At 35.3% G+C, this 18,634-nt stretch overlaps 1 protein-coding gene across 2 annotated transcripts in view; it reads left to right on the plus strand.

Annotated features, from left to right (window-relative positions):
• Nucleotides 1-7,845: 7,845 nt before the first annotated feature.
• setd2 (SET domain containing 2, histone lysine methyltransferase) overlaps nt 7,846-18,634 on the plus strand; it is a 49,182-nt gene continuing 38,393 nt past the window's right edge. For both annotated transcript variants that reach the window (XM_087286719.1, XM_087286718.1), the window contains exon 1: nt 7,846-8,218. The gene's annotated coding sequence lies outside the window, so the exon portion shown is untranslated. The remainder of the gene's footprint in view (nt 8,219-18,634) is intronic.

Raw genomic sequence — 18,634 nt, forward strand, 5'->3', positions numbered from 1 at the left:
TCTGTAGTCAGCAACACCCGACCTTTTCAATTGCATGATGTCTAACGTTAACCTCCAAAATGGTTAGCAATAGAGCTGATTATCATGTTAGTTGCTTTGATTCGATGAACACAGATTTAATTTGAACAGTATTGAAATTTCTAAAACAGAATAGGACGACAAAGAAATTTAAGGCCTGATTTTAAAAGCTAGAAATAACAAAACTTACCTTATTGTTTAATGATGTAAAAATATATACTAAAATATTTATATTTTTAAGATATAAATATATTTTAAGCTACAAAATTTGCACATCAGAAAACTATGTCTCGTTTACCACGTCTTAAATATTTTGTTTTGTTATTATTTTATTTAATAACATAATTTTGTATTAATGTGTTATAGATATGCATACTTTGTTTTTTAGGCTGTTTATATTCTCTCCAGAGTAAACATTTTAAAAAATAGATTGAAAAAAAAAACTTTTATCATACCATTAAAATACATTTGACCTAAATGACATTTAAACTCATTTAACTGATCGCATTAATCAGGTAATCATTGATATGCAGAGATGTCGTCTTAAGCGCGAGGAAATATTAAGTGTTGATCAGTGCTGGTGATTGAGGTAAAGTTAGTTTTATATTTACACATTCAGACTTTCTCCTTAATAATATAATTTCAGAAAGGTAATTTTTGCATATTCTTAATGGTGAAATCATATTAGCAGCCAATGACTTTCAAAGTACAACATTGTTCAGTCAAAAAAAATAGTGCATTTAGTGTGATATTGTTTTCATGTCATACTTGCATGTGATTTCAGAACGAATAGACAAAGTACCATGGTAAACAATTTATGGAGCGAGTCACAAGTTGTTACTAAATGAATGTATGAATATAAAACCAACTTTACCTCAATGTGGTAGTGTAAATTTAAGCTCTGCTCTGTACCTGCTCAGGTGAGGAGCGCAGCTTAAATGTTCTCCGTCAGGCTATCCTCATACATGGATCAGCAAGCAACAAGCTGCGTGTGACAGAGTTAAGTTTTGAGACTACGTTTTTGCGCGTCATCAGAAAATACCGTTTAGGGTTTAGGCGGAGATCATTTGAGTTATGATTAACGTTACGTTTCTTGCGCCTTTCGTTTCCGAAGTGCCTACAGATCGCGAAGATAATACCACATTCACATACTGGATGGAGTTCAGCGCAGCGCCATGACATGCGGTTGTGAGAGCGCGCGTCTCCATGACAACTTCAGCACAGGCTGAGAAAAGGCATACTCGCGCCAAGATTTAAATTTTTTTGAAAAATGTAATCTGCCGATTTTAAATATTTTTGTCTTTATCACACTCTGTTAAAATTCAGAGTTAACACATTACAACTAACGCTAACATTGCACTGATTCTAACTTTTTAAACAGTAATGTTAACGTTAGTTAGCAACAAGTGAGGCTAAACATGTTTTCTGTAATGTACGACATGTAAACGCACCCTGATTAACTCTACATTACATTGAACTGTTACTGTGATTATATTAATTAAAACATACATTTAATATTGGATTTGTAAATATTTTACTTACTATAGTGTGAAGCGATGCCGATCCGCCATCTTGAAAAAAACGAATGAAGCATGAGCACGTACGTGAACCTGGATGACGTCAGACGCAAAATCACTGGGCTGACAGATTTTGAGTTAATGAAACTTTAAAGAGACATTTTGTATAAATTAAACCCAGCAGAATTGTTCACCTTACTTGAAAGATTAAATTTTTTCAAACTCAAAAATAAGAAAAAGTTCTAAATACTGATCAAGGTTAATTAAGATAAACGAATTTTAATGATTTAAGTTAATAAAACTCAATTCAATTAATTAGTTACAGCATTAGGGTTTACAGTGTACCAAATATAAAACAAATTGAAGTTTGGAGAAGTCAGGGGTCTGTTTCAATATAATAAATGCCTGCATCTCAGAAGAAGAAAAATAAATTAAATGCAACAAAAGATGGCTTTAGGCCAGAGGTGCATAAACTTTTTCTTATAAAGGGCCAAAAACCAAACTTGATTAATTGCTGTGGGCTGAAGTTAAATATCAACCTGTATTACATCAAATTTTCCATGGGTAATTTCTCATTTATTTGTGTATTTTTTAAAAATAACTAAAAAACATTGCTGTAAAACTATATTTTTTACGTTTTATAATATACTTATTATATTAAAAACATAAACATTCTTATTTGGCATGATTTGTTTGCCATGTCCTGTACCTCTGTCAAGTGACAGTATTTAAATTTTAAAAGTCTGATTCTTTTACAACATTTAAATGAAACGTTTAATTTTAGTTGCCTTTTTTTGTAGCTCCTCAATTCAACCATGAAACAAAAGGTCAATTGGAAAATCACCCTTTAACCAACTCTCCATCCTTTTCCTTTTCTCTTTTTGAATGGCATGGCGGGCCAAACCAAAGGTTACCATTGGCCAACTTTGGCCTGCGGGCCCTACTTTGGGCACCTTTGCTTAGACTGTGACATGAGACAGCTCTTTGGGAGGCAGCCACTCAAGACAGTTCTGGGAGGTAATAAAACTGAATGGCTTTGATGACAGATAATAGCTGAAGCATTTTAGAATGACTAAAACAACATTTGAGATTTGTGGTTAGTTTTTTTATTTTTTATTAATGCAGTTGTTTCCAAAGTGGGGGTGGCAGGACAAAGGTGGAAATTATTGGAGGGTCACTTGGTGATTTTAAAAAATCAAACAATAAATCAGAATTACCATATTTTATTCATAACATATAGAATATAGTACTAATAGTAAATATAGTTACATTAAAAAAATAATCCATCAGCCTTTCAATATTTTGTTCCTATTCAATTGCATCCCCTGGGGTGTTTACATTAGATTAACGCCATATCAATAGCGTTAATGCAGCAGATTGATTTGAATGAGGTAAACACAGGTTCCAACACCAGTACATTCATTAAAACTATAAATAACATTAGAAATAATAAAATAAAGGCCAAGACTGAACATGCAGTAAGATATCTGAGTGGCGGTCTCCAAAATTAAACAGTATAGACTTGTGATGTAAACATTCTGCCTACCAGTCTCATTGGGTGAGATTAATATTACATTAAACAAATTAATAAATGAGTTTAGGGGTTTTTGGCCTCACAGCAAGAAGGTCGCTGGTTTGAGCCCTGGCTGGGCCAGTTGGCAATTCCTTGTGGAGTTTGCGTGTTCTCCTTGTGTTCACGTGGGTTTACTCTGGGGGCTCTGGTTTCTCCCCCAGTCCAATGACATGCGTTATAGGTGAACTAAATAAACAAAATTGGCCGAAGTGTATGAGAGTTAATGCACGAGTGTATGGGTGTTTCCAAGTGTTGAATTGCATCTGGAAGGGCATCCCCTGCGTAGAACATGTGCTGGATAAGTTATCAGTTCATTCCACTGTGGAGATCCCTGATTAGCAAAGTCACTATGCTGAAAAGAAAGTGATTGATGAAAGAATAAATGAGCATAAAAATTATATTGTTGTTTGTTAGACTGTTCCACTTTTTTGTGGTCAGTATTCTTGTGTTTCTTTAGACATGTTGGTGTGTGTGTGTGTGTGTGTGTGTGTGTGTGTGTGTGTGTGTGTGTGTGTGTGTGTGTGTGTGTGTGTGTGTGTGTGTGTGTGCGCCATTGAAAGCAATGTTTTTATGTTTATAACCACCTCAGAAGATAGTGGGTGTTGCGAGTCACTGAGATTACCATTTTTGGGATTGCAGACTGAAAAGTTTGGAACCCCCTGTATTAATGCCATCCAGTCTTGTCCATTTTGATGTCATATTCAAACATGTGCTTAAAAATATGTGGATGGAAACATAGCTATTGTCATCCATAGTAGGAAAAAACTAAATACTAAGCCATATGATTACTGGTTACCAACATTCTTCAAAATATCTTCTTTTGTATTCAAGAGAAACATACGCTGGATTGTTGGTGACCCCTGATTGTGTGGCGACCCCAAATAATAAAGAGACTAAGTGAAAAAGAAAATGAATAAATGAATGTTTTACCTTTTTAAATTTGAGCTAATTTCAGCTTAGTCAATCACTTGTTAAATTGAAGACTCTCACTCATGACACTGCGAGAGACAAAGAACAACCAAACAACCAAAAATCCTGAAGTTGTGTCATTAGAGCCAAAGTACATACCTGTCGCTAGAGATGTCTGTTAGTAATTAATCCCTTCAAGTATTTAATTAGTAACTAAACTAACTGACTGCATTGTCTAGAATGGAACTCATCAAACACAACAGCTATCATGCAATCAGGCATTTAGTTAAAATTTACCCTAGACATACTACTCATCTGTGGCATTACCATGCCATGCGTTTTAAAATCTATAGACACTACGCCTATTAATTGTAATCCCAAAAATAAAATGTAAAGATTTAATGATTATTTTAAAGACTGGCAAAAATAATTGAACTGAACTCAATAAAAGGCTTTTTATTAATCTACACACATCAGTATATTGACACAGCTGAATACAACAGGTTGAGAAAAGGCAATATTGATGACTAGATATATGATTTCAGAGTGCTTACATCCCCTAAAGTGCTTATTAACCTTATGATAATTTCAACATAAAACATTCTTAAAAATGTACAGTAAAAGTTGTATCTGTTAATACTATAATCAAGCTAACAGGAACAAACAATAAATAATTGTATTTTTATTTGCTAACATTAACAAAAAAATAAATAAAGATTTTTTTATTAGTTCATGTTAAATAAGGGGACCTTATTGGAAAGTGCATTTGTACTGATTGAATGCAATTATAAGTTACACTGGAATATATAATAAAATATTTTACAAAGAATACAACAAAACTGGAGGTCCCCATCGATTTCAATAGCAAAAAATAGCCAATTTTGTCATCATCAAAAGGAATAGTTCACCTAAACATTGAACTTTGTCTACTTACTTTGAGAGTAAATGAAAATATATACAGGACCTGAGTGCATTCAAAATGTTCTGGAGTTTGAGGTTCATGTTGTATTATAATGATAATTATAATTATATTATGAGACACACTTTCAAATGTAAAATGTTTACATCGATTTATAAGAATCTATAAAGTAGAACATGTGTATTGTTTTGTTCAATAAATTATATACTTGTGCTGATCCTGGATGCTTGAATATCTTGATAAGTTAGCGAGTGCAATCTCTGGTAATCTAATATTTTACAGATCCCTATCAATTGATTTGCCTTCATTGTTACGCGACAGGAAACGCTCTTGAACCAAGCTTGAACCAAGGTGTAGATTTGGATGGAAGGGATGTGTCCCCACCAATATCCAGCAATTACTGAAATGTCCCTACCAATAATTTAATCACCTTCAAAATAAAATAAGGTTTAAATTACATTCTCTTCTCGGGTCCTCCCTCCCACAAAAGAGATGGGGACAGCTACATTTGAATGTGGGAAGTGCCAAAAACAAGGAAATTTTCCAGTCCTCCACTGTACAAGTCAAGTTTGCTTGGAGTCGACCATAATAATAAAAACCAAGACTGTGCAATTATTGGAAATTCATTTTCAATTTTGACTTTCATGATTATGAAAAATAATAATTGGGATAAAATGGTTAAATTGCATCATGTGCCGCTTTAATTTTCTACATTCACATCTCCTCAAGATTGGAGTAAAATCATGTAAATTGACCTCTGAATAACGGGACGTCATTCATTAATTAATATTTGTATTATTATAAAGTGTTTAAAGCCTTTATTTATGTTTTTATAAACATGAAAGAGAATTTGTGCTGTTCTATGCACAGGCAATAGGGATGTATGTTCAATGTCAAGAGCAAATCTACACCCTTGGAACAAAGGCAGTGGAATAAAGACAATATTGTTCAGATTATTGCCGACTTATCATTTCACCTCATTTCATTTAAAGATATAGTATTAATTTTATTTATACTGTATTTTATTTGACTCACAAAGTTCTAGTTTGTAAGTTGTTCTAGTTTGTAATATTATTATAGAGTAATTTTTGTAATTTTCCAAAAGTTGGTGTTGAGTTTTATTTTATCATTCCCCAGCATAGGGTTCAACTAAAAATTGTATTTTGTGAAGAAAACAACAACAACAGACAAACAAACATATGTATAGCAGAGTATGAGTAAATTAAACAGCAAATGTTCATTATTGGGTGGAGAACTATCTCTTCAAAACAAACATTTATTTGTCACTCACTGTAAAAGTGACCAATAAATATGTAATCACTAGACAATAATAAACAGCTTCTTGTGAAATAGAAAAAGTTGACTTACCAGAGCAGGTAACATTACAAGTTAGTTTTTTGGAATACATGTTGCAACGGCTTACCAAATAATCTACAAATTACCCATTTTCCAAAAGCCATATTTAAAGTATACAGTCTAAACTGTGATCGGCTCTGGATGCTGAACTGACGATATGTTTGAGATCCCAGACCACATTGAAGGCCCACCCAGTCTCCATGTTCTCTGAAAGTGTTCATTGTCATACATTTCCTTTGCGTTACAGATTTTTATTTCCATGTTCCTTTGTAATTAAAGGTTTTGTAGCTTAAGAAAATCCTGAAATTGCTTAAACGTCATTAGTCCCACTGGAATGCAGCACACATTGACCTCCTTCTTCATGGCATGAGCTGACCCAGGCCCTGACCTGAACCTGACTGAATCTGAGATTAAATGTACTCTTTGTGTTTGTATTTGTCAAATTGATGCGGCTGGAAGGGCATATGCTGCATAAAACATATGCCGGAATAGTTGGTGGTTCATTCTGCTGAGGCAACCCCTGCACAATAAGGGACTAAGCTGAAGGGTGGATGAAGGAAGGATGGATGAATATAATTTATGTAAAGTGCATGATACAGTTAAAGTCAAAATTATTAGCACCCCTTTGATTTTTGTTTTTCTTTTTGAAATATTTCCCAAATCATTTTTAACAGAGCAAGGAAATTTTCATAGTATGTCTGATATTTTTTTTCTTCTTCTGGAAAGTCTTCTTTGTTTTATTCTGTCTAGAATAAAAGCAGTTTTAGTTTTTTTCAAAAAACATTTTAAGGTCAAAATTATTAGCTCCTTGAAGCTATTTGTTATTTGATATAGGTTTTTAATATTTGCAACATATAAAATTGACCGTTTTCCTTTATTATACTGTATGTACAATATAGGCCGTTTTCCTAAAATATATGTACAGATGTACATATAATATAGGAAAATGGGAAATGGAAATATAGTAATATATAATAGAAATATATAATATAGGAAAATGGTCAATTTTACATATGTTATATATTAAAAAACCTATCAAAACCTATATTAAACCATATATGTTTATAGGTTCTTTTCTTGTTTTAGTTCTTGGTTATTGCCTTGATAATAGAAAATATGAGCTAGGCATCATGTATGACAGTTGCCAAAGGGAGATATGAGCTATAAAGGAGATCTTGCATATGTAGGGCTTATATGTGAATACAAAGAAGCACAGGAGACCTACTGTATATGGCCTATGTATATGCACATGCACCTCGATTTTGCCTATATGTGGCATATGCAGCATATATATTATCATCATATATGTGCATATATACTGCATATAGGTTTTATATATGTGCATATATCCTCATATGGGTTCTTTCCAAATGGGGGTGCAGAGTTGAGGTCTTTTACTTATTGTTTATGTGTTGATCAAATTTCCAAGTTTTTATACTATGCACCAAGTATCACTATGTTTTATTCATGGTTAATGTAATATGCATGATTTGGTAATACTTGACAAGTCATGTCTAAAAGTTCATTTAAATTGAATTGAATTGAGAGAAAGAGAGAGAGAAGGGGGAGGAGGAGGAGCCGCGAGCGGTGCATCGCACATCGTCTCCGCCAAATCATCTGAGGCTGCTCTACTACACCGTGAAACAAAAAAGGATGGTGCCTTCCACAGTTCGTTTTGTACTGGCAAAACAGCACAAAGAGGTCGTCTAATGACTTTTTATTTGATCGTCGCGGATATAGCATTAAATGCAAGTACTGGGTCAAGCTGTGTGGGATCTAACGCCAGGCGTTCTCGAGAGCTGTTTGTTGCCCCGTGAGGATTTGACGTCTGTGTTCTGCTGGATGTTTTGGAGAAATCAAGAGAAAGAGGTTGCGGTCATTGTCCTGCAAAATGGACTACTTAACCGAACTGGAGAAGTATAAGAAGTAAGTACATTAAAGCTACTGCGCGTTTGTTTCGGCATGCGAAACATACCCATTGAAAGCCTAACGTTACACACACTACAGATCTCAACCAGTCAACGTTAGCAATTGAGCTAGCAAGTAATTTTGCAGCTAGCTCGCTAACCCACCGTTTACAGTTAGCCGTTTTCATGATTTCACTGCATATCCCACAGGTCAGAGGATAAATTTAGGTTTTCAGACAAAATACTGCAGTTAGCCCGTTTAACCAAACCAGTAGGTTTGTTGGCCTTAAGGATGAACGGCGATAACATTAACGTTAGACGTCTGAAATGGTGACCGTAGCGACACTTCACTCTGCAGTTAGCCAGTAAAGTGTATGCAGGACAAATCAATAAATTGAAATAAGCTTTATTTACGGTAAAATGTAGTATTCGTTGTTGTTGGACATTACAATAGTGTAATGTCAATGCAAGTCGTATGTTCTGATAAAACAAGTGAAAACAGATGCAGCGAGGCCTCCACGCAGGCCTCAAATCCACGAGGTAAATTTTTTCAGATCTCCACAGTTTACCGTCACCGCGGTTGTCATTAGGTACCAGTTGGCAGTCGGTGCTGGAATTACTGGAGACGAACGGAAGGCCGTGGTGTTGGACATCCTGTGTTGTTGACGTTGTTATTGTCATCCACAGCAATAACTGAACCGAGTCAACTGTACCCAAAATATTGCTATGCTGTGCAAAACAAACGTCACCCACATGCGCGAAGACTATTCATCTGCAGCATTCAAGCAGTTTACTTAACGTTATCTTTTGTCAAAACATGTTAACCATATCGTTTTACTATATGATCACTCGAAGCTTTTACTGTTGGACAACAACACACTAGAATTTCAAGTGTTACTCGTTTATGTCAGAACACCGCTTGTGCTCATTGATCTCGTATGTCGAGGACACGCAGTTTACCTTTCACATTTGAGACAAAAGGCAGTTTGTCCTGCTGGGGCTGATAAGTGCTCTTCCCTCCACTTTACTTCTGTGTGCTGCTTAGTGCTTCTGACCACCATGTCAACTCTACCTTTCTCGTTTTAATTAGAATAGTGAACCTATATTTTTACATTGAGAAGTTGGTTTTACATTCAGACTTTCTCATTATTAATGTCATTTCAGAAAAGTATTCTTTGCAAATGAGTAGTAATCGTTTGACTGAATATTCAAAGTACCATGGTAAACCATATAGGGAGCGTGTCACAAGTTGTCACTGAAGGAATGTGCAAATGTAAAACTAACTTTACCTCAATTATTTTTACTGATCATCATCATCATCATCATCATCATCATCATCATCTGCCAAATAATGCAAAACACATAAAAGCAAATAAAGTGTTGTTACTTTTACAATACTATTTATTGGCTGTTATTAGTAACCACATAGATTCAGCAATATCTATTATTCGAATACAAAATGTAGTCTTTATATAAAAATTATTATTGTAAATGCATACACGAGTAAAACAACCACTTAAATAGATATTGCATTAGTATTAGCCATGTTAGTAGTATTCCAGAGATGGGTTAATTTGCTAAATTAATTTTGATGCAAAATGAAAAGCGTTTCTTTTTATGAAACATTCCTAATTATGCACTGTTAAATAGCTCGTAGGGCTACAAAATATTGTAAAAGTTACACATTGCAAAATGTTTTTATTCTGGAATATATTTTGCAATATGTATAGAATTTCACTAGATGAGTTGAATACATTTTTGTAAAAAATCTGTAACTTTAGAAAGATTGGGAAAATTCTGTAGGGGATAAAATATGATAAACAATCAATAATCATATATAAATTCATTAAAGAAAAATGTGCAAATCAAATGAACGGCTTTATTGTTTTGCGAAGTTTAAATATATTCAGGTATACAGTAGTTAAGTATTCAAATGTAAAATAATACTGCATGGTTTTTGTTTTAAAACCAATTCAATCAAATGAGTCATTATTATTTTTAAAAGTTACAAACAATACAATATATTATGCCTGAATAAAATCCCTCACAGTCAAAGGCTTCATAAAATACTTGCTAAATGATAAATTTATAATCCAGACTCAACATTGGATATATTTGCAATGTGATTATTGCGGATGACACATTGCGATATCGATGCTGTTGTGCAGCCCTACCTTGTTGCATTTTAAGGCGCCATAAACTGAAATTGAAAATTTCCATGTAAATACACACATAATTGTTAACTGCATAATTTTGAATACGTTTTGTGACATGCAGGAATTACCATTTGTTCACAAAACCATCATTGGCTCTGGTTACTCGGTCGTTGACCCTCTGACGATCAAACATTATTTCTAACGAAATAAACCAATTAAAACCTTTTTGGGTAAGAATGCTTGGTAAGTGCTAGTTTAATTTCAACATGCTGCTTACAGGACATGTTTACTAGCCTTGGTCTTCACATTAATGTTAATTTAATGTTAACGTGAGTTTACATTACATAGCAATAGTCGACCTCTGTGGTTCGTTTCGCTTAGGAACTTATGTAGTCAGAACCAAAGTTAATCTCACTGCGTTCTCTGGAATCCTTTCAAATGGTGGACGAACAAATTCCAATAGGTTGCCACCAAACCGTAGCACATTACCATAAAGTTAACTTGATTTCAGCTCCCTGTGATGGCCATACTGTCCAAGATGTGTCACTTTCACTGGAACTTGCAGCCTGCGGCCATTGAAAACTAATGACTTCCAGCTACATTTGACACTCTCACTAGTGGCAGGATGAACACATGGTTATTCTATCAATTAATAACTTAAATTATCTTGGCAAGCTTGTTTATCTAATCAAATGTTAAGTGCACAAAATCCTTAAAATCATGTACAGTTTGCTGAACTAATCGCAAAGTCTTAGGGAGGCTGAGTGGAAATGTTTTGATGTAGCAATGCATCAATGTTTATTGTAGCTAACTAAGCTAACATTACACCCCCTCAGAGATGGGGTGTGCATACACTGGCCTCACATTTAAGTTTAGTTACGATTATCAATATTCAATTTAATAATTTGTTTCATTAGAGTGCATTGACAATGCTTTCCATCCACAATTTTACTTCACAACAAGAATACAATTTTGTCTTTTAATACAAACAGTCTGATATAAGAACTGTACCTTTAATTTTACCTGCTTTTTAATGTATCGAACAAGACTCAATACAGGCAAAGAAGACAACTGGAGCATTTCAAACAAGTACACATAGTTAAATAATAATGCCACTATGATTAGGGCTGGGTATTGTTCCAGAATTTTCAATACTGATACCGATACCCTAAATTCGATACCGATTCCGAACTATACTTTTTTCGATACTTTTATTTTAAGAAATATATTTTAACAAGATTAAATAACTCATAATCTCAGAGAAACTTTGGTTTTATTTTTTTCAGGATGTTTGGGACACTTTTCACAGCAGGCTTATCTCTTAAGACCAACAAACAAAGCAACAAAAGCACAAAATGAACAAAGTGTAGTTAACACAATATATTAGTACAAACAGTTTTAATAAAGTATAAGCAGTTTTAGGTCAATCAATTTTAAGTATTTTTGAGGCTTACTGCTGCTTGAAGGTTTAGTTCACCCAAAAATTTAAATTCTGTCATTAATTATCTTCAAATGGAGATATTTTGGATTTAATCCAAGAGCTTTCTGATCCTCCCATAGACAAATCAATGAATAAAGTAATTTTTGTTTACTTTGCACACAGGTGTATACTCGCAGCTTCATATAATTATGATTGAACCACTTATATCACATGGACTTATTTTGTTTTTTTTTGGTTCCTTTCTGGGCATTGAAAAATGCAAATTGAGTAAATCTAATCTTTCTCCACAGTAGAAAAAGGCAGCAAACCTTAAACAATAAAATTGGTAAAGGCCCTGTGGCATTCACCTTTCAGCAGGAGCAGAGACTATAACAATAATGTGAAGAAAACATGAAAGCTAAACTGTTAATGCAGCCAAGGATAAGGACATTTAAATAACATAAGTTTAATGTGATGTAACCTTCATCATTTACTGTTAACCTTTAAGCATTTTAGTATCAACTCAGCTAGGTATTTAAAGCCATCGAAACAGTACATAACGTTACACAGCCTACTATAGGTCCAAAAAAAGGATTAATAAATTGACCCTGCACAAACCCCTTTTACACTGTCAGGTCTTGATGCCCAATTCTGATTTGTTGTAACGTGTAAACGGACAAGCAAAAAGTCTGATAAAGACAACAAATCGGAATTGCAAATGCAAAACGCGCCTAACCCTGAAACTGAAAACGAGACGTGACTTTTAAGGGGCTGTTTCATATGGATTTATTAATCATTCTTACTGTTCAGTGAACGCAAACTGTCGTAGTTTATTAAAGATGCAAACTCCTCACTGCACGACAGCTGCGCACCTTCAGCAGACCTCCTCATTCCTGCAGCACAAGGACTTTATCATTGTTTATGAGCGTCAAAAGTGGCGGATCTGTTTGGCGAGTTTTGCCATCTGTGCCACACTAGCCACTGCGAAATATGCAAAGCGTTGGTTAAGCAGAGAATGGTTCAGTCCTGATTTACCCCCACGCAGTTTATGTAATGGTATAGCCCTGAGTTCTAATGTGTGTGCCGTAAACTTTTGATTTTCAAGACAGCCTTGCTGCAGCCAGTTACCAGCATTTAACCCAGGCACGTTGACAAGATTATACCCTTGGGTATCGAAATTTGGTACAGAACGAAAATTTTTTCGATACTCGATAGTATCGAGACGATTCGGTCGGTGCTTAAAAAGTATCGAACTCGATACCCAGCCCTATTTATGATACTGTACAGTGTTTCCTCTAGGATTTTTTCCAGCTGTTGTGGAAGGTCTTTTACACAAATCTCATTGTTATTTTAATGACAAATGTCGTGAGTGCAGTATTACATGTCGAGATATTATTTATGTAATACAAGCTAGGGCTGGTCGATTATAGGAAAAATCATAATCACGATTATTTTGGTCATAATTGAAATCACAATTATTAAAAACGATTTTCAGTTGAAATTAAAATAATTTGCCCTTCTGTGAATTTTTGATACATAAATATTTCCCAAATAAAGTTAAACAGGATTTTTTCACAGTATTTCCTATATTTTTTTTTTCTTTCTGGAGAAAGGCTTATTTGTTTTATTTCGGCTAGAATAAAAGCGGGTTTCAATATTTTGAAACCTATTTTAATAGCTCAATATTATTAGCTCCCTCAAGCAATAAATATTTTTGATTGTCTGCAGAAGAAACTACTGTTATACAATGACTTTCCTGATTACACTAATTAAGCCTTTAAATGTCACTTTAAGCTGAATACTAGTATCTTGAAAAATATCAAGTAAAATATAATGTACTGTCATTTTAGCAAAAATAAAAGAAATCAGTTATTAGAAATGAGTAATTAAATTGGTTATATTTTAACTGTGCTTTTAGCATCTTCACTGTAAGAAGAAAAAAACTTTAGCTTTAGCAGTCCTTCAGTCAAGAGCAGTGAAGGATTTTTTGCTTTTTTGTTTGATTAATGATAAAAACAGACAGGTTGATTCTCAACTTGCTTGTTTATTACACAAATGAGGGTTAATATGAATAATCACTAAACGCCACGCTCTGACACAAATGTGCATGTATTTGACCATAAAAGTGCTCACATTAGCGCTCTGCTCGTCTCCGAGCCTGTCCGAGACTAAGCGCGGCATGCACACACAACAACAGCATGTGCATTCGTGCTTTTAAAATAATGAATGGTTCGAATGTTAATCAATGAACGATGCGCTCCCCTCACTGCAAAATTTACGTTACAGCACATGCTTTTAGTCATTTTCAAGTGGAACTGAGCTTTGTAGAGCAAACAATGTGTATAACTGGAAAGAGGGCGGTATATGAGGGAATAATTGTCTATTTCAATTAATGGTTTTTCATAATCGTTAGAAGCCAAAATCGAAACCGGATTTTCGATTAATTGCACATACCTAATACAAGCATGCAAATCTCTTTGCTTGTGCGCCGATTTCCTCTGCTCGTGCACAAAACCTCTTGCATGCCCTCAAATATACACTGCTCAAACGCAGATCTTCTTGTGAGCTCTCAAATAAACACTGCTGTAGTGCGATTTAGTGCATTTTTGTAACAAGTTTGTCTCCAACATTTATAAGATTTCTCCAATAGACCTACTGAGCGACGTTAATGCGTCCTGAAGTAAAGTGAAAAGGCAATAAACTCCAGCAAGATAAAGTCGTTGTATGCAGTGCCATAGACCTTTAAATAAAGTATAATTATGGAAACTGTATACATCTTAACTGAAAGCTATGTCATGTTTGTTGGCCTTACACATCACACACCTGTTAGTCAGTCAATCAGCATGTTACCTTAAAGGGGTTAAGCAAATAACGCACAGTACTACTACAGTTACAGAAAAGTTTTCGCTGTTATAATTCACTTGCTTTTTAATGCATATTGGTGCGATTATAACCTGCTATTAAAAAAACAACAGCAATGACATTGTTTTGAATGAGAAGTTGTAATGTAGCCGTGTGGGATGAATTTTGGTGTGGCACCCCCCCGCCATGGCAGAATGAAGGTAGCGGAAACCATGCTGTACCTTCAGTTTCAGTGAAAGACTGTCCCAGCAAACTCACAAGCAGAGAATTTAGCAGTTTTTTTGCCTGCGTTTTAAGTAGTTGAAGCATAAATACTCACACTCGTCTTACTCAACATAGTAAGCTACTTCAACATAGTTTGTATGAGGTCAGTATGTAATAACTGGTTATGACATATTACAGAACCAATACCGAATCATCTTAATCGCAGTGCATCAAAAAGACAATTCATTTTGACTCTATTCAGAGGATGTGTAGTTGCTGCAGCCAAGTGCTTTCAAAAATGGTTTTATTTGCTCATGATTTGTGCTTTTTTAAAATTTTAATTAGAAAACTAAATGGACAAAATAAAAAGGTCGCACAGCTGAATCGACACACGTGTCTGCTCTGCTCTCACATGAGTTTTCTCATTAAGAAAAAATATGTTTCTGGTTATTCTGAAAGCTCATGAATGCAATAACTCTTGTTCATGCTTTTTAAGGCATTTTAGTGGCACAGAAAGTCATGTTCTGATACGCCTGGTACACACTAGTTACATGGTAACCAGTAGTACTGGGTTACAGTACCCAACCCTGGTCACTTCATGTGTCTTTCTTGGATTGGATAGCCATCTAATTTGTGAAAGCGATTCCATTCACATTTGGCAACGTGTCTTCGTAAATATGCTAAAAATATGATCTTCAAATCTCACGCTATATGCAAAGTTATCTAGGTCACATTGACTAAAGCATCAAGGTCACCATATTGTATGGACTTACTATTTTTTACAGAAATAAAAGCTGCATATCTTTTTCGACATACAAATGATTTTATGTAGGCTTTGTTAGGGTTGTGCCGATCGACGATAGTATAGTGTATTGACGATAGGCAAAGATATCGCCAACAGCTTAAATTTTCGGACAACAATTAATATTTTCGATTGCTCCCTTGCGCTCTCTCTCTGTCTCCGCAGCAGCAGTTGAGGCTTGAGCTGCACATGAGGGCACAGCTACATCTCATAGCAAATTAGTTTGCAACTTTGTTGCCTAAAAATATTGGATTTAATTAACAAACAAGTTAAATAAAACGATTTGTAAAAAAATAAAACAACTGAAGAAGAAAATGAAAGAATTCTAAAACCAGCTAAAAAAAATTCAGAATAAAACTTGTTACAGTCGTTGGTCATTTGAGACTCCTTTATAACAGTACTCCCGCAAGAATTTCTTTTGCTTTCACAAAAAAGCTGTTTATCTTTCATATCCATGATTAATAACCTATTTAAGTTTTAAGGGGGGGCTGTAGACTATTTTTTTCAGTGCATGCATTGATTGCTCCTTCAAATACATGGAATATACATACTTGTCCTATTTGTGTTTAATTCGATAGAATGATAAACATGGACATGCATGTTTTTTCAGAAAATAACCTATAATAAAGAGAATCTGCGATCTCACAGGGGGACGATATGGCGATCAGAAAATTTTGTATATCGCCCAACACTAGGCTTTGTACTACAGTCGTGATACAGTTAAACATTACATAAGATGGGCTGCTTGATTATTCAATATACAATTATTTTTGTGCAAATCTGTAAAGGGTATACCAGGCCTGTCACTATAAGAATTTTTTTGTCGTGCAATATATTGTCACTAAAATTGTTGGGATAAGCAATATTATTGTCATTTTGTGATCATTTTATTCCACTGATTATATAATGATTTATTGAACTATTTCATAGGTCGCCACAGCGGGATGAACCAGGGCTCGAAATTGCGCGCCCGAAATTTTATCTATGCGACCTCAAAATGTATTTGGGAGCATTTTTGCGAGTGTATAAAATTGTTGTGTGACCAGTTTTTACTGCAAAATGTTCACTACATGCGCGGATTTAGGAGACATTCTAGCAGAATGCATCTCTGCACTTGAAACGTGAAACGCAGTGCTCAGGAATGGTTTAAAACAGTTGTCATGTCAACTTGCTGCAGTAAACAAAGCCAAGTCCGTAATGCTTGCCCTGCCTTCGCGCTCTTCTTATTGGCCCACTGCTCTAGCACTAAAATATCAGCTGTCAATCACTCAGTCAATGCCTTCTGACTTGGGATAACAGAGAGAGCTACTACCGCGAAAAATTGTAAAGCGCTGAAGATGAGAATGAAGATAACACTGACAGATTTTGTTTTAGAAACCATCTAGTTACAATTAATGACACATCTTACTTGTGATCATGTGGTGAATGTTTATCCACCACCGTCTACTCTTTTTGAAGAGTCGATAAAAGACTTCCGTTGGCTTCAGGTCCGCTATGAAAAGTCTGGGATGGAATTTTCAGGTAACTGTTTGCCACATCTAGCACGAGAGCTTCTGTTTAATCCTTCATGTAATCGCCAGATGCTGTCCGCCGTGCTAGTGGCAGCTTTATGTCAAATTGAACACCACGTACACCATCGCAAACGGGCTTGCACTGAGTAAACTAATATCGCTACTCATAAAAAGGCCGGTATTGCTATTAACACGACGTATGCAAATAATAAGATACAGTATATGTCAAGAGCATCAGTGCAATATCAGACAGCACCCATAAGAACAGCACAGATATACCGTTAACAGATTCATCCATGTCAAGCAGTGCGTGCAGGGCCGGTGAGCGGTCCGTGTATCTTTTGGTCACTTTTAACAGTTTTGTTAAAAAAATCTATTTTCTTGTGATAGCAGGATTTTGTTGAGAAATATTTTTCTCACGCTTGCATGTATATTTTTTTGCTTGTTAGTTTGATTACTGTTGATTTCAAATGCAATTAATATGTTTGTATAAAACTTGTAGTAACAATTACAATTGGTGGGTGCTACTAAATTTTTGCTGAGCAAAAAGGTTAATTTCGAAGCCTGTGAACCACCAAATTAATCGTTACATAATTGACTAAATTCTGTTAATTAAATAGTTAATTGTAAACTATAAATATGAGCTTAAATTTATTTAAAATTAAGAGTCCCGATGAATCGGGGGTATTCAGTGCTCATGAACCCACTGAGAACAGCCTTACCTTAGCTACTGCTTCTGGAATCTAACGCTGACTCTGGTGTATGTCTCTATAGTGGTTAAACATGGGATGCAATTCATTTAAATAATTTGTAATCATCCGTTTTAGTTATATTTTGCAGTGGCAAAAATGATTGAGGTCATCTCCAAGTATTGTACAATAAAGGCTGATTTATACTTCTGCGTCAAGCGTACGCCTATGCTACGGCGCTGACGCATAGCCCTACGCCGTGGCCGTTGGCGTCGCTGACGTGCACCTCTCAAAAAATTTAACTACACGTCGCAACAACGCGTAGCGCAAGCTCTGTGATTGGTCAGCTTGGTAGCGCTGACGAGTCTGGGTGGGATCGAGAGCCGTGCGAGCAGTTCGAGCCCAATGGAGCGATTGTTTACAAGTGTGGAGTCCCGCGAAGGAGCTCCTGATGGAAAGTTTTGACCTCATAGTTAAATTTGTTGCACGTCCGCTGGTTCCTGCCTCAAAATGAGCGAGTTTGAGCCATTTGTACATCCTGGAAGCGTTCAGAAAGAACAAAACACAGGCGAGAAAACTCCACACAGAGACACATTTACACCTCACTGCCAACTAGTGTTTCGGAAGTGTTAATGCAGACCAACAGAGACAGCGCGCAGAAGTATAAATGCACTGCTACGTGCGTTGCATGCACCGTTGGTTACGCCAGTCACTTGACGCAGAATTATAAACCAGGCTTAAGTAGATATATTGATTATTGAGACAGGCCTAAGGTATACATTAATTTGTGT

The sequence above is a fragment of the Danio rerio genome, chromosome 16 (genome assembly GCF_052040795.2).
Source record: "Danio rerio strain M-AB ecotype USA chromosome 16, GRCz13ab, whole genome shotgun sequence".
Lineage (NCBI taxonomy): Eukaryota > Metazoa > Chordata > Actinopteri > Cypriniformes > Danionidae > Danio > Danio rerio.